The 16,930-nt window shown below is 37.1% G+C and overlaps 1 long non-coding RNA gene across 1 annotated transcript; it reads right to left on the bottom strand.

The window, feature by feature from the left end:
• Positions 1–7,351: 7,351 nt before the first annotated feature.
• On the bottom strand, positions 7,352–9,178 carry LOC122140093. Its single transcript, XR_006156807.1, has 5 exons — positions 8,765–9,178; positions 8,469–8,562; positions 8,249–8,377; positions 7,763–8,115; positions 7,352–7,421 (listed from the first exon to the last, which is right to left on the bottom strand). It is a non-coding gene; the product is annotated as an uncharacterized LOC122140093 (long non-coding RNA).
• Positions 9,179–16,930: the final 7,752 nt, after the last annotated feature.

Genomic DNA, 16,930 nt, shown 5'->3' with positions numbered 1-16,930 from the left:
GTTTCATGTCAAATTACATTAATACAGTTATATTCAGATCCCTGTCCTGATCTCAGGTGTTTCATGTCAAATTACATTAATTTAGTTATATTCAGATTCCTGTCCTGATCTCAGGTGTTTCATGTCAAATTACATTAATACAGTTATATTCAGATCCCTGTCCTGATCTCAGGTGTTTCATGTCAAATTACCATTAATACAGTATAGACTTCAGATCCCTGTCCTGATCTCAGGTGTTTCATGTCAGATTACATTAATACAGTTATATTCAGATCCCTGTCCTGATCTCAGGTGTTTCATGTCAAATTACATTAATACAGTTATACTTCAGATCCCTGTCCTGATCTCAGGTGTTTCATGTCAAATTACATTAATACAGTTATATTCAGATCCCTGTCCTGATCTCAGTGGTGTTTCATGTCAAATTACATTAATACAGTTATATTCAGATCCCTGTCCTGATCTCAGGTGTTTCATGTCAAATTACATTAATACAGTTATGACTTCAGATCCCCGTCCTGATCTCAGGTGTTTCATGTCAGATTACATTAATACAGTTATATTCAGATCCCTGTCCTGATCTCAGGTGTTTCATGTAAGATTACATTAATACAGTTATATTCAGATCCCTGTCCTGATCTCAGGTGTTTCATGTCAAATTACATTAATACAGTTATATTCAGATCCCTGTCCTGATCTCAGGTGTTTCATGTCAGATTACATTAATACAGTTATATTCAGATCCCTGTCCTGATCTCAGGTGTTTCATGTCAAATTACATTAATACAGTTATATTCAGATCCCTGTCCTGATCTCAGGTGTTTCATGTCAAATTACATTAATACAGTTATAGTTTCAGATCCCTGTCCTGATCTCAGGTGTTTCATGTCAAATTACATTAATACAGTTATATTCAGATCCCTGTCCTGATATCAGGTGTTTCGTGTCAAATTACATTAATACAGTTATAACTTCAGATCCCTGTCCAGATCTCAGGTGTTTCGTGTCAGATTACATTAATACAGTTATATTCAGATCCCTGTCCTGATCTCAGGTGTTTCATGTCAAATTACATTAATACAGTTATATTCAGATCCCTGTCCTGATCTCAGGTGTTTCATGTCAAATTACATTAATACAGTTATAATTCAGATGCCTGTCCTGATCTCAGGTGTTTCGTGTCAAATTACATTAATACAGTTATATTCAGATCCCTGTCCAGATCTCAGGTGTTTAATGTCAAATTACATTAACAGTTATATTCAGATCCCTGTCCTGATCTCAGGTGTTTCGTGTCAGATTACATTAATACAGTTATATTCAGATCCCTGTCCAGATCTCAGGTGTTTCGTGTCAAATTACATTAATGCAGTTATGACTTCAGATCCCTGTCCTGATCTCAGGTGTTTCATGTCAGATTACATTAATACAGTTATATTCAGATCCCTGTCCTGATCTCAGGTGTTTCATGTCAAACTACATTAATACAGTTATATTCAGATCCCTGTCCTGGTCTGAGGTGTTTCATGTCAGATTACATTAATACAGTTATATTCAGATCCCTGTCTTGATCTCAGGTGTTTCATGTCAAATTACATTAATACAGTTATACTTCAGATCCCTGTCCTGATCTCAGGTGTTTCATGTCATTACATTACATTAATACAGTTATATTCAGATCCCTGTCCTGATCTCAGTGTGTTTCATGTCAGATTACATTAATACAGTTATATTCAGATCCCTGTCCTGATCTCAGGTGTTTCATGTCAAATTACATTAATACAGTTATATCTTCAGATCCCTGTCCTGATCTCAGGTGTTTCATGTCAAATTACATTAATACAGTTATATTCAGATCCCCGTCCTGATCTCAGGTGTTTCATGTCAAATTACATTAATACAGTTATGACTTCAGATCCCTGTCCTGATCTCAGGTGTTTCATGTCAAATTACATTAACAGTTATATTCAGATCCCTGTCCTGATCTCAGGTGTTTCGTGTCAAATTACATTAATACAGTTATATTCAGATACCTGTCCTGATCTTAGGTGTTTCATGTCAAATTACATTAATACAGTTATGACTTCAGATCCCTGTCCTGATCTCAGGGGTTTCATGTCAAATTACATTAATACAGTTATATTCAGATCCCTGTCCTGATCTCAGTGTGTTTCATGTCAAACTACATTAATACAGTTATATTCAGATACCTGTCCTGATCTCAGGTGTTTCATGTCAAATTACATTAATACAGTTATGACTTCAGATCCCTGTCCTGATCTCAGGTGTTTCATGTCAAATTACATTAATACAGTTATATTCATATCCCTGTCCTGATCTCAGGTGTTTCATGTCAAATTACATTAATACAGTTATGACTTCTGATCCCTGTCCTGATCTTAGGTGTTTCATGTCAAATTACATTAACAGTTATATTCAGATCCCTGTCCTGATCTCATGTGTTTCATGTCAGATTACATTAATACAGTTATATTCAGATCCCTGTCCTGATCTCAGGTGTTTCATGTCAAATTACATTAATACAGTTATATTCAGATCCCTGTCCTGATCTCAGGTGTTTCGTGTCAAATTACATTAATACAGTTATATTCAGATCCCTGTCCTGATCTCAGGTGTTTCATGTTAGATTACATTAATACAGTTATGACTTCAGATCCCTGTCCTGATCTCAGGTGTTTCATGTCAAATTACATTAATAATTTTATATTCAGATCCCTGTCCAGATCTCAAGTGTTTCATGTCAAATTACATTAACAGTTATATTCAGATCCCTGTCCAGATCTCAGGTGTTTCATGTCAAATTACATTAATACAGTTATGAATTCAGATCCCTGTCCTGATCTCAGGTGTTTCATGTCAAATTACATTAATACAGTTATACTTCAGATCCCTGTTCTGATCTCAGGTGTTTCATGTCAAATTACATTAACAGTTATATTCAGATCCCTGTCCTGATCTCAGGTGTTTCGTGTCATATTACATTAATACAGTTATTCAGATGACTTCTGATCCCTGTCCTGATCTCAGGTGTTTCAGATGTCCTGATCTCAGTGTTTCATGTCAGATTACATTAATACAGTTATAATTCAGATCCCTGTCCTGATCTCAGGTGTTTCATGTTATATTACATTAATACAGTTATGACTTCAGATACCTGTCCTGATCTCAGGTGTTTCATGTCATATTACATTAATACAGTTATTGCTTCAGATCCCTGTCCTGATCTCAGGTGTTTCATGTCAAATTACATTAATACAGTTAAATTCAGATCCCTGTCCTGATCTCAGGTGTTTCATGTCATATTACATTAATACAGTTATGACTTCAGATCCCTGTCCTGATCTCAGGTGTTTCATGTCAAATTAAATTAACAGTTATATTCAGATACCTGTCCTGATCTCAGGTGTTTCATGTCAAATTACATTAATACAGTTATAATTCAGATCCCTGTCCTGATCTCAGGTGTTTCATGTCAAATTACATTAATACAGTTATATTCAGATCCCTGTCCTGATCTCAGGTGTTTCATGTCAGATTACATTAATACAGTTAATATTCAGATCCCTGTCCTGATCTCAGGTGTTTCATGTCAGATTACATTAATACATACAGTTATAACTTCAGATCCCTGTCCTGATCTCAGGTGTTTCATGTCAAATTATATAAATACAGTTATATTCAGATCCCTGTCCTGATCTCAGGTGTTTCGTGTCAGATTACATTAAAACAGTTATATTCAGATCCCCGTCCTGATCTCCGGTGTTTCATGTCAAATTACATTAATACAGTTATATTCAGATCCATGTCATGATCTCAGGTGTTTCGTGTCAGATTACATTAATACAGTTATATTCAGATCCCTGTCCAGATCTCAGGTGTTTCGTGTCAAATTACATTAATACAGTTATATTCAGATCCCTGTCCTGATCTCAGGTGTTTCGTGTCAAATTACATTAACAGTTATATTCAGATCCCTGTCCTGATCTCAGTGTTTCATGTCAGATTACCTGTACAGTTATCTCAGATCTGTCCTGATCTCAGTGTTTCATGTCAAATCACATTAATACAGTTATGACTTCAGATCCCTGTCCTGATCTCAGGTGTTTCATGTCAGATTACATTAATACAGTTTATTCAGATCCCTGTCCTGATCTCAGGTGTTTTTCATGTCAAATTACATTAATACAGTTATACTTCAGATCCCTGTCCTGATCTCAGGTGTTTCATGTCAATTACATTACATTAATACAGTTATATTCAGATCCCTGTCCTGATCTCAGGTGTTTCATGTCAAATTACATTAATACAGTTATATTCAGATCCCTGTCCTGATCTTAGGTGTTTCATGTCAAATTACATTAATACAGTTATATTCAGATCCTTGTCCTGATATCAGGTGTTTCATGTAAAACTACATTAACAGTTATATTCAGATCCCTGTCCTGATCTCAGGTGTTTCATGTCAGATTACATTAATACAGTTATATCTCAGGTGTTTCATGTCAGATTACATTAATACTTCAGATCCCTGTCCTGATCTCAGGTGTTTCATGTCAAATTACATTAATACAGTTATGACTTCAGATCCCCGTCCTGATCTCAGGTGTTTCATGTCAGATTACATTAATAAAGTTATGACTTCAGATCCCTGTCCTGATCTCAGGTGTTTCATGTCAAATTACATTAATGCAGTTATGACTTCAGATCCCTGTCCTGATCTCAGGTGTTTCATGTCAGAATACATTAATACAGTTATGACTCAGAGCCCTGTCCTGATCTCATTTGTATCAATGTCATTACATTAATACAGTTATGACTTCAGATCCCTGTCCTGATCCAGGTGCTTGTCATGAAAACTCTTGTAATTATTCATAATTCCATCCTAAATTGAATTTTATACGAAAGAACATAAGATATTTGATAATGTTTGAAGGACTGGTTGCTTCAGGGCTTACAGGATCTTCTGAGGTATTATCTCCCAAACCATCACTTTTCTGAAGAGTGGACTGACACTACAGAGAAAAGAGATAGATAATAAAATATTTGAGGAGTGAAAGGTATGAACAGGAGCACTGTTGTACATGTCTGAATGTGAGTGGCTTATCAAACCCATGATTATTTTGTGATTACCATGGACGCCAATAACCATGTTTGGTTTGTAGTAAAACTTACAGTAAAACATAAGTAGAGTACTAACGTTATGGCACGTTTTACATTTTTTTGGTTGTTTATTTGTTTTCGAAAATAGCTTAACTGTAAGACAATAAAACATAATAGATATAAAATATCTACCTGTATGACTGTTTTCTCCTTCATTATCCATCGTAGGTATGCTTTTATTTCTCCTTCAGTTGATCCTGGGATTAAAAAATGCCCAGGGAAAAAAAACAGCATTCTGTGCATGATCGTTGACCTCTTGTTTTTTTTTTGTTTTTTAAGAGGGCGTTTTACCAAGACCTTCAGAAACGCCCATTTTACATTGTGGTAATGAAACCCCTGGAATTTAGTGAATGCCCTCTCACCTACATTTCAGGCGAGACCAGGCGCATCTCAAACAAGCCTATTGTTTGAGGAATGAGTTGTATTTTTCAGGAAATGCATCATAGCTCTTGAAAAAATGTCACATTTTAAAAAAGTTTGCGTATAAACATTATTTAAAAATTTACTTTATATCATATGAAATAATAGTAAAAAAAAAAAAAAAATATATATATATATATTTATATATATATATATATATATATATATATATATATATATATATATATGTATATCAAATGTATTAAAATTTAGGTATTTTTCCTTCTCAGGTGTGGTATCATACTAGTCTATATGATATCACACCTGAGGAGGAAAAAACACCTCAGTTTTATTGAGAGGCCCAGTCTGAGCAAAAATATGCAAGTTGGTTGTAAGGAAATCCTTAACCCTCTATTGTATGCATTATGTTCTAACCATTAAATCATTTTTCAAAAGGGAAAATTTGCCTTTTGGCAATGGAAATGGTTCTCTCTCCGTCGTGCTTCTGCGTTCGTCATACGTCCTACATCATCTGCTGGAATGGCTTCCACCGACGACAGTTAGCGGAAGTGAGAAAAAAAATGTTTATGACATTTTAAATATGGATATTTTTCCTACAAAAACGCATTGATTCACTTTATTCACCCACCGGAGCCGTGTGAGGCACATTTTATATGGATGGATGTGTTTTATTTTAGTTGTTTTGTTCTTTTTTAGATGCGCACACTCCCACTGCAATGATAACACTTGGAAGAGCAAGTATAATTTTTTTATTAATTTGATTGGTTTCATCTGAAAGAAGAAAGTCATATAGACCTTGGATGTCTTGAGGGTGAGTAAAACATGGGCTAATTTTCATTTTTGGGTGAACTAACCCTATAAGGCCTGCCCTGATAATTCCCATAAAGCAATATATGTCTTAGTTAGCACGAGTATATTTGTAGCAATAGCCAAAACATTGTATGGGTCAAAATTATACATTTTTCTTTTATGCCAAAAATCATTAGGAAATTAGATAAAGATCATGTTTCATGAAGATATTTTGTAAATTTCCTACAGTAAATATATCAAAACTTAATTTTTGATTAGTAATATGCATGGCTAAGGACTTCATTTGGACAACTTTAAAGGTGATTTTCTCAATATTTAGATTTTTTTTGCACCTTCAGATTCCAGATTTTCAAAAAGTTGTATCTAGCCAAATATTGTCCTAACAAACCATACATCAATGGAAAGCTTATTTAATCAGCTCTATAAATCTCGCTTTCAAAAAATGTACCCTTATGACTGGTCTTGTGGTCCAGGGTCACATATTATATATACTTTTTTTTGCAAAAACAAGAAGATGAGTAGAAATTAATTTTTGCCATATGGCAACTCCGTACTATAGAGGGTTAAGAGTATAGCAGACTACTTACAAAAAATGCATGCAAATATCAGTTGTCACTTTTAATTTAAAAAATATATATAATGCAATGCAATACAATGAGTGAGATATATATACAAACAAATATAAAATGTATCATGTTTGATACCTTTAAAAGTACACCACTTAAATACTGTATAGTGTGATTACAGAACGAAAAAAAAACCTAATACTGTCATCTTATAATGTATAAGAACCTGTAAGGAATTCCATTTCATTCATTCTTTTAGTTTCATGGAAAAAGTCATTTAGGAGCAACTCTAACATTAGATCCTGGTGGACAGAGGTAAAGTCATGTGACATGAAACAGGTCCAACAGATTTTTTTCCTCCAAAGAAAATGATGTATGAATAATTAGATAAACCTAAAAATTGTTGTTTTTTCAGTCCAGTAAACGTTCATCTTGAAATGTTTTACAAACCTTATAAAAGTTATTAGATACATGTTCCATGACCTGAAGGTGGATATTTTTATAATTATAGTAAAAGGCCTTTTACTTAATAATAAAAACCATGAACTACCAGTCAAGAGAAACACAGTAGTAGATTGTTTACAACAGGTTCACCCTTTAATAATTAAAAAAAAACTTAATACATTGTGCTTTATTAGTGAAAGTGAAAGTGACATGACATACAGCCAAGTATGGTGACACATACTCAGAATTCGTGCTCTGCATTTAACCCATCAGCGAAGTGCACACACACAGCAGTGAACACACACCCGGAGCAGTGGGCACCCATTTATGCTCCGTGGACCGGGGAGCAGTTGGGGGTTCGGTGCCTTGCTCAAGGGCACCTCAGTCGTGGTATTGCCGGCCCGAGACTCGATCCCACAACCTTAGGGTTAGGAGTCAAACTCTCTAACCACTAGGCCACAACATCCCCACTACATAAGACTACATCTTAAGCTGAAAATAAAGGGAAAGTAGATTCCATACATTCTGACTCAGTCTCATCTCACAAGAACTACATTTTTGTTTTGTTCTTCGGTCATACTTCAGGCTAACCTTCAAATAATTTTTAAAGGAAAAATAAGGTTCAAGGGTGCACACTCCCATGAAATGCTATCAAAGAACTTTTTGAAGTATCCAGACTGACATCCACACACGGTGTTATTTTGGGGTGTACATGGTGAAATCACCACCGCATCTGTCACAGAAGCAGTCAAAGAACAAAGAGTGAACATCTAAACAAAATCAAAGCAAAATAAGTACAGTATATACGTAATTTAAATGTTAAATTCATTACAGAAGTCATGAAAGGAAATGAAACTGTATCATACTTCGCTTGGTGCATTTCTCGCATCTGAAGCAGTTTGGGAAATAGTTCATCTTGTCTAGGTATGTCCCATTCTCACATTCCTCACATTGAGATGACAAGACACTAGAGCATTCTCTCACCAACTTATACCCTGAAGAAAAATACATGACAGATGGAGAGATTAAACAGCTATTTCCCTGAAAAATTCAGATGGTATTAGTTAAACATTTCAGACAGTGTACCTGGAGCACATTTGTCACAGCAGAGCCCGTCGCTCCAGTATTCATTTGTAGAACAATCACTTCTGCTGCGTGGCCCTGACGCAAAGTCTACTGTCTGTGGAAAAGGGTAACAATTCATGCAGTTGAATTTATGGCTTGGTATTGCGCAGCTGGATGATGTCATCACTGGTCTAACACTTGAAACTGTAGTTTAAACTTAAAACATCTGCCAAATATCTGTTGTGTGATTAATAACACAATTACGATGCACATATTTGTGAAATTTGAAATCTGCTCACTACTTTCCAATGACTTACCAATGATAACAAAATACACAGCAGGAGTTTCCAACTAAGTTGTCCTTGGATGTGAAACATGGTTCTTCTAATGCGTGCAGTCAACCTTCTGAAAAAAAGAAGAATATTTAAAAGTATATTTCAGTAGATAACTATATATAAGATACATCTGGAAGTATATTTTTTTTATCCAGTTAAATGTTACATTCTGTGTGAGATATTTGTATATAACTGTATCTCAGTATAATATTGATATATGTGTAGAACTACAGAACAGAATACAAAGAAGAGCACGTGACTTTACCTCTGTCCTCCGGGATCTAGAGTCTCTCCTCAATGACTGTTTACATCCAACTGAAAGAACGAATGGAATGGAAGTCCTAACAGGTTCTTATATAAGTCGAAAAATTACTCATCCTTTTACTACATAAACACAGAACTAAGTGAGGTACAGTGAATGTTGCAATGACAAAAGATTAAAAAAAACCGGTCCAGTCAGATTTAGTCATCACTACGAGGAACTGAATTGGAAAACACCTTTCCCTTAAAAAGAGGAATTTCTGTCTCATGCCTGTAGTAATTTAAACAGAATAAAGAATATTACATTTAAACCTCTGTTCCACCAACATAGATAAAATTTGATGATCTTGTAAAATATAATACATCAATAGTCTTATATAAAGCATTTAACAAATTATTACCGCCTAACTTACAACGTTTTTTTAAAACTCCAGTGCGAGCTCATAACTTGAGAGGTTTTGGACATTTTTCATTACCGAGGGCTCAAACCACTCGTAAATATTATTGTGTGTCTGTATGTGGAGTGAAACTCTGGAACAAACTGGACTTGCAACAAAAGCAATGCCAAACTATTCATCAATTTAAACTGTTATATAAACATTGGGTCTGGTTAAAATACAGAGATGAGGGTATTTAATTTAAATTGCTGTTGTATTGTGTCTCATAGTGTGAACATGTGCTCAGTGTTTCCTTACCATCGTTGGTATATTGTCCATTACAATTGTTGGCATTGTTTATTTCTGTTACATTGTAGTTAAATTGATGTTGTACTCTGGCTCATAGTGTTAATATGTGCTCAGTGTTTTTTTACCATCGTTGGTATATTGTCCATTACTATCGTTGGTATATTGTCCATTAACATTGTTGGCATTGTTTATTCCATTACACTGTTGGTATAACTGTTGTTATAAATATTATTTGTTACTTGTGGTAACGCCACCATGATATAACATTGTAAATAATCCGTGAGCAAAATAACGATGAAGCTCAATTATTAATTACTAAATGGGGTGGGATTAAATAAGTTGTCTTCTTCCCACTTCCAACTTAATTCATTTTAATATATATATATATATATATATATATATATATATATATATATATATATATATATATATATATATACACACATTTGGGCCAAAAGGGAATGTACTAAACAAGCCATAAACCAAATGTGACTTATTCCAGGAAACTGATTTTAGAGGGAAGTTCATTTCTCTAGCGACATCACACAAGTTCCTGCTCAGAAATGATGACTTTTTGTCAAGGTTTATAGGTTGAAACTCTAAGTTATAAGAAAGTAGTCATTTGTTTCAAACTAAAGCCAGGTATGGAGGCATTGTGGACCATTGGTCTCATCATTTTCACGAAAATGTCAAAATTCATAGATAAATGTCTTCCCTTCATGTGTGAATGAGATCTTCGTTGATAACGATGCACTGTAAAAAAAAAATAAGTTGATTCAACTTAAAATAATTTGTAACCTGGCTGCCTTAAAATGTTGAGTTCAATAAGCTAAAAAACATTTGTTGTTTACACATATATTCGAGTTCCTTAAACCTAGAATCAATAGTTGGGGTAACAAAGGTGAAGCTGAATCAACTTTATATTTGGTATAACCAACAAGTTTTTAGTAAGCCCAACTAGACGAGAAAGTTGTGGCAACTTAAATTCAAGTTGAAACAACATAAAAGTAGTGAGACCAACAAACGTTGAGTTGTTTGAACTAAGCATTTTGTTGAATAAACTTGTAAGTATAAGTTGTGCAAACTAAATACAAATTGGCCAAACTAAGCATCTTGTTGAATTAACTTACATTTTTAAGGCAGCCAGGTTACTTTTTCAAGAATAGTTCATCTCACTAGTAATGTTAAGTTCATTCAACTGGCTGAACTATGAAATTTGCCCACACAACTCAAGTTTCTATTTTCTACAGTACCACATAAAAATGGCATGGACATTTAAGAATATGCAATATTTTTTATTTTGTTTCAAAGTTGACAAAATGCTATTTAGTATTAGTGTGTTTGGTATAAAAACATCTTTAAAAAGAAACATTGATATTTCATATTTACTGTAGCTTCATATGTAACAAAAAAAAGTATGAAAAGTATGTGCCAAACAATTATCTAAAAAAAAGTATGAAAAATAACAGTTTTCATATCATAACTTTCTGTCAAACAATTTTCCAAAAAAAAAATTTTTATAAAACCTTGTACATTCAGCAAGTTTTGGTAGCTTAACTCAATGGCATTTTAGAACAAATATGTTAAACTTTAACCATGCAAAATGGTGGTGTGATGCAACTTATCGTACAAACAGTAAACATTTGTGTAACTAACAAATTCAATGATACCAACTGAAACTGTATTGCTGACATTAACTAGGCCAACTTGCCACTACTTTGTCTTGAAGCAAACTGTTGCGGAGTCCATTAACTTTCGCAGAACAGTTGTCACTGCCAATGCCCATGAACACTTTTTGTATCAACTCGAATGTGTACTTCAGTCTCTTGGGATAGTCTATGTCAAGACAGTAAAGAAGACCCATGAGTGTAGCAAAGGCATTAGCAACATCTCCTAGGTCACGTTTGACAATCTGCTCCTCCAGAAGCACCGCAACATCCACCATCTCCCTTTCTAGCAACGCTCTGCTGCTCCCGCCTTCTTCAGTGATGATGAGGATGCCAACATTAACTTCTTTTGTAGCATCTTTTTCTGAACTGTCAGCCTAAGAACAAAGATATTAGTAATTAAGCATGTACTGTTACATTACCAAATTCAATGTGCTACCCTGTGTGAAAATGACAAATGCAACATTGATGATTACCTAAAGAAAAATTTCTCTCATGACGCATCAATATAATTTGTGTAGTACTAGGTTGTATCACTTTTCTCAAAACCAGACCAATATATGCAATAACGTATTAAATATATATTAAACTATTTACAAGAAGAATCAGTTTATGACATTAAAAGACGAATTACTTTAACACCAAATACTAATTAATTTACATTTTTAAACTTTGCCACTATCCTAGGTTTTGAGCATTTGTCAGCAAGATTTTAGTAATTTATATTACAATAACATTTATTATGAAGACTGATTATTGAATACCCAGTTCTTGGAAATTTGTAACCAGTTCTAAAATGGAACCGATTTTTGACACCCAACCCTACTCTCAATGCCAGTAGCACTGGGCTGAGCTTTGCCACTGTAGTGTGAAAGCACTGTAAGGGTATTGTTCTATCACTGCTGTTGTCAGGTATGTTTCTGTAGTTGGTTAATATTAACCTGTATCTGCTGACTTGCGATTGTCGGCCACGGTCTCTGCTAAAATATTTCCTGTTCTACTTAAGTCAATTGGAACACAGTTAATGCACGTAGCTCACTTCTAATGAGCTAGTTATCTGAATCAGGTGTGTTTAAGAGAGACATGTAAAATATGCAGAGCGGGGGGTGCGATGACAGCGATTGGGAAACGCTGAGTTAAAGGGATCGTTCACCCAAACATGAAAATGTAATTTAATTACCATCAAGTTGTTTTACATCTGTAAAACAGAGAGATAAGAGATTTTAAAGAATGTTGGCAACCAGACAGTTTCTGTTCCCCATAATATTTGGAAGTCAACAGTGACCACCAATTGTTTCGTTAAAAACACTTTTCAAAATATCTTCCTTTATGTTCTTCAAAAGAAAGTACTTCATGCAGGTTTAGAACAACTTAAGAGTGAATAAAATGAAATTTTTGTGTGGGCTCTCTCTTTAACTGACAAAAGTTCCCCATGTCGAAATCAGCTCTCATACCTCACAGACACGGATGAAACTGCTGGGATCCTCCTTTAAGTATGGGAGTCCAATTACGAGCAAAGCAGCTGCTCGTCTCTTCTGGTTTGAAGTCTCAAGACACAACAAAAATAAATAAAAGTAGACAAACTGTAATGACTGCAGAACCAAGCATGCTCATAATTATGATATACTGCTTTTGAAGAATATTGAGCAGAGTGTAAGTGCGCTATTGATTAACCTCATGCACAATCAAATTGTTCTGTCTCACGCACACATGCAAAATGGTATGGCACGTGTGCTACTGTGGTAAATTTACTGATCGCAGACAACTCCTGCCACCATTTTTCAAAAACGCATCAGATCTGGACTAATCTCAATAATAACCTATTTTGGATTCAAAACGGCAAATTTCACAAAGCTTTCACAAAGTTTGCATCCCTGATAACAGCTTTTGATCCCCACCACCTAGAACGCAACTAAATGCTTCAAGCATGTGACATTGCGGAAAACTACTTTTAAATAGGAAATTACAGATTATTTACGTACATATTTACAGCTGGTCTATTCAAACGGGCTATAATATGATTGCTTAAAGTTAACAAATAAATAAAATCAAACAGATAAAAAGGAGACTGACAGAGCAATACTGGCAATTAGCACAAAACCTCTGAGGAATTGGAGCACCAACTTGTAAAAGTGCGGTCAACATAACTACAATGCGTTCTTTGATTCACGGTCTTATTCTGCCCTCTAGGGGCTCATATTGAACTTAATACAAGCCATAACATAATGAGACTTATGTCGAAATAACGACTTAATAAGTCGAAATAACGAGTTATTATGTCGAAATAACGACTTAAGTCGAAATAACGAGTTATTATGTCGAAATAATGACTTAATATGTCGAAATAACGACTTATATGTCGAAATAACGTTTATTGATACAGTCCAAAACGGTGTTAATTTTGCCGTTTGGCCATCCATAATACGCCGTACGGCGCTCCGTTTGACAAAGACTGCGTAAAAACGGCGTTTTCTGTAATATTAAAATCAGCCCCTCCTTTTCTGCACAGTCCAGCCCCTTTGATGCAGTAGGCAGTCAGACATGAACAGTAGAATGTCGATCTACTTCAAGGATCCTGTTTTTTTTTAACGTTATGTGGCCAGTATTTGGACTTTTATCATGTGATGTTTTTACTTTTTCACTGGGTACACGTGTGTCTTCGTCTTCTTTTTCATATGTACACAAATGGTGCAGTTTTATTATCCTTTTGTGTAAGTTGGTGTGGGTCAAATCGAGTGAGCATATACGCTTGAAAGTATTGGCTTCTGTAGTGCTGTGGTTTGCGTTCATGGTGATCGTGCAGCGTTTCTTTAGTGACAGGCGTTCGAGTCTGAGGTCCGATGTTCTTTTCTCTCTTCTTCGTTTGTTGTGTATTAGAATTTATTTTCAATATTGGAGAAAATACCCTTTCTGCAAATAACAGGAAGAACAGGAAATTTTATTAATCAACAGCCTTCGCGAATCAGTTGAACCAGAGCCTGTCTACGGACATTCTCTGGTTGAACTAAGCAGTGGTGTCGGTTTTTATTGTTGATTAAATTTGACTTCCCATGTGAAAGCACTTGTTTTGCTCGTTTAGGTATAGGCTTGCTTGCAGTATATATATGCACGCTGCTACTGCAGGAGGGATCATAGACATACACTGTTTTAAATGTATTTTAATGTCATGGCTTTTATTGTAGCGGCATGTTTATTAGGATTAATCTCCAATCTGTCTACAATATATATGCTATCCAATAACTACACTCAGACCCAGAGAATCATCTCGGTTACGTATGTAACCACGGTTCCCTGAATAGGGAACGAGATGCTGCGGTGACGTCACCGTATGGGGAACACCTCTCGGTGTGACGAATGTCTGAAGCCCTATACCATCTCGCCAATCCTATTGGCCAAATAGCGCTTGGCACCGCCCTATGCATGCGTACGCATCGTATACCCGAGTGCCGCGTGCTATTTCGCTCAGATTTCATGAACTGAAGAATGCTATCAGGTATGGAACGGCCGGGACCGCAGCATCTCGTTCCCTATTCAGGGAACCGTGGTTACATACGTAACCGAGATGTTCCCTTTCATAGGTCACTTCGATGCTGCGGTGACGTCACCGTATGGGAACCCTATACCATAATGCCTGACGTACCTGATAGCTGGGATACAAGGAAGCATCTGCTCAGGCGGAGAGAACCCGGGAGCCAGGAGCAGTCCTCACATCCAGACTGTAAAACTTGATAAAAGTGCTCGGTGAGGACCATCCTGCCGCAGCACAGATATCAGTCATAGAAGATCCACTGAGGACAGCCTGTGAAGAAGCAACTGCTCTCGTGGAATGAGCTCTAACTCCTAAAGGCGAAGCGAGTCCGCGCGCCTCATAGGCTAAAGATATTGCCTCCATCAACCAATGGGACATGCGTTGCTTTGTGACAGCATGGCCTCTATTTTTGTGTCCAAAACACACAAACAGCTGGTCGGACTCACGCCATGGGGCTGTTCGATTGACATAAGTCTTGAGCGCTCTGACAGGGCAAAGACTCAGATCTCCTGACCCCGCCTCAGCAGGGGGTAAAGCCTCCAAGACCACTTGCTGAAAGTGAAAAGGATTCGAAGTGACCTTAGGGACATAATTAGGCCTCGGTCGCAGCAATACCTTCACAGAGCCCGGTGCAAAGTCCATGCACGAGGGCGAAACAGGAAGAGTCTGTAAGTCCCCAACTCTCTTGAGGGAGGATAAAGCCACAAGAAGAACTGTCTTTAAGGTCAGGATTTTATCCGGTATAGTTTCCAAGGGCTCAAACGGATGTCCTGATAGACCTTGCAACACAATGGATAAATCCCATGAAGGAACTCGCACAGGGAAAGGCCTCAGCCGTCGCGCACCGTGTAAAAAACGAGAGACCAGCGGATGACGACCCACTGAAGCACCATCTATATATACGTGGTTAGCTGAAATGGCTGCCACGTAAACTTTCAGAGTTGCTGGCATTATTCCATCAGAGAAACGGTCTTGAAGGAACTCCAGTACTGAAGCCACTGGGCAGTAAACCGGATCCATATTACGAAATCCACACCAGGCCGTAAACAGCTTCCATTTGAAAGCAAATAAGCGTCTCGTAGATGCTGCTCTAGAATTCATTATAGTCTCTGAGGTTTCAGCAGAAAGACCGGGACATATTAACTCAGAGGCCACACCCACAGTTTCCACACATCTGGCCTTGGGTGCCAAATCATCCCTCGTGCTTGCGATAGTAAGTCCTGTCTGAGGGGAATCTCCCATGGAGAGCCCACTACCAGACTGACCAGATCAGCAAACCACGGCTGTGTGGGCCACCATGGAGCCACCAGCAGCAGCTGCTCCACTCTGTCCAGCCGTATCCTGGATAACACCGCCGGAATTAGACGAATTGGGGGAAAAGCATACAAGCTGGTCCTGGGCCAATCGTGAGCTAACGCATCCAAGCCTAGGGGCGATGGAGGGCATAGGGAGAACCACAGCGGGCAATGCGTAGTCGTGCTCGACGCGAATAAGTCCACTCTTGCCTCTCCAAATATCTGCCATAAAAGGCTCACCGTTTGGGGGTGTAATCTCCATTCCCCCTCCTCTAGAGTCTGTCTGGATAGCAGATCCGCTCCGAAGTTCAAACGTCCGGAGACATGAAGTGCTCGGATCGACAGAAATCTGTTCTGAGACCGTCTCTCGGGAAGCACAAATCCCCAGCCGAACTCCAGCTAGAAGGAATTCGGTTGACATCCACTGTTTTATTGACATAACACACCTCCGTGTCACCGAAATCGTCCGATGCGGAAAACAACGGGGTGACATGTTCTGACTTTTCGTCCACCACTGAAAAGGGCGCATATGAAGTAAGCCTAGACGGATTACAGGGGATGCCGCTCCCATTAGACCTAAAAGTCTGAGGCACAAGCTCACCGTCACTGTGCGACCTACTTTAAAGTGACGCACGCATGACGTGAGAGACTGAACGCGCGGGAGTCTATTCCCAGAAAGGTTATCCGTTGAGAGGGAATTAAAACACTCT

Source organism: Cyprinus carpio, chromosome B16, assembly GCF_018340385.1.
Source record: "Cyprinus carpio isolate SPL01 chromosome B16, ASM1834038v1, whole genome shotgun sequence".
In the NCBI taxonomy this organism is placed as follows: domain Eukaryota; kingdom Metazoa; phylum Chordata; class Actinopteri; order Cypriniformes; family Cyprinidae; genus Cyprinus; species Cyprinus carpio.
Note: the sequence above shows the minus strand (reverse complement) of the source record. Positions and strands in the feature narration are given on the sequence as shown.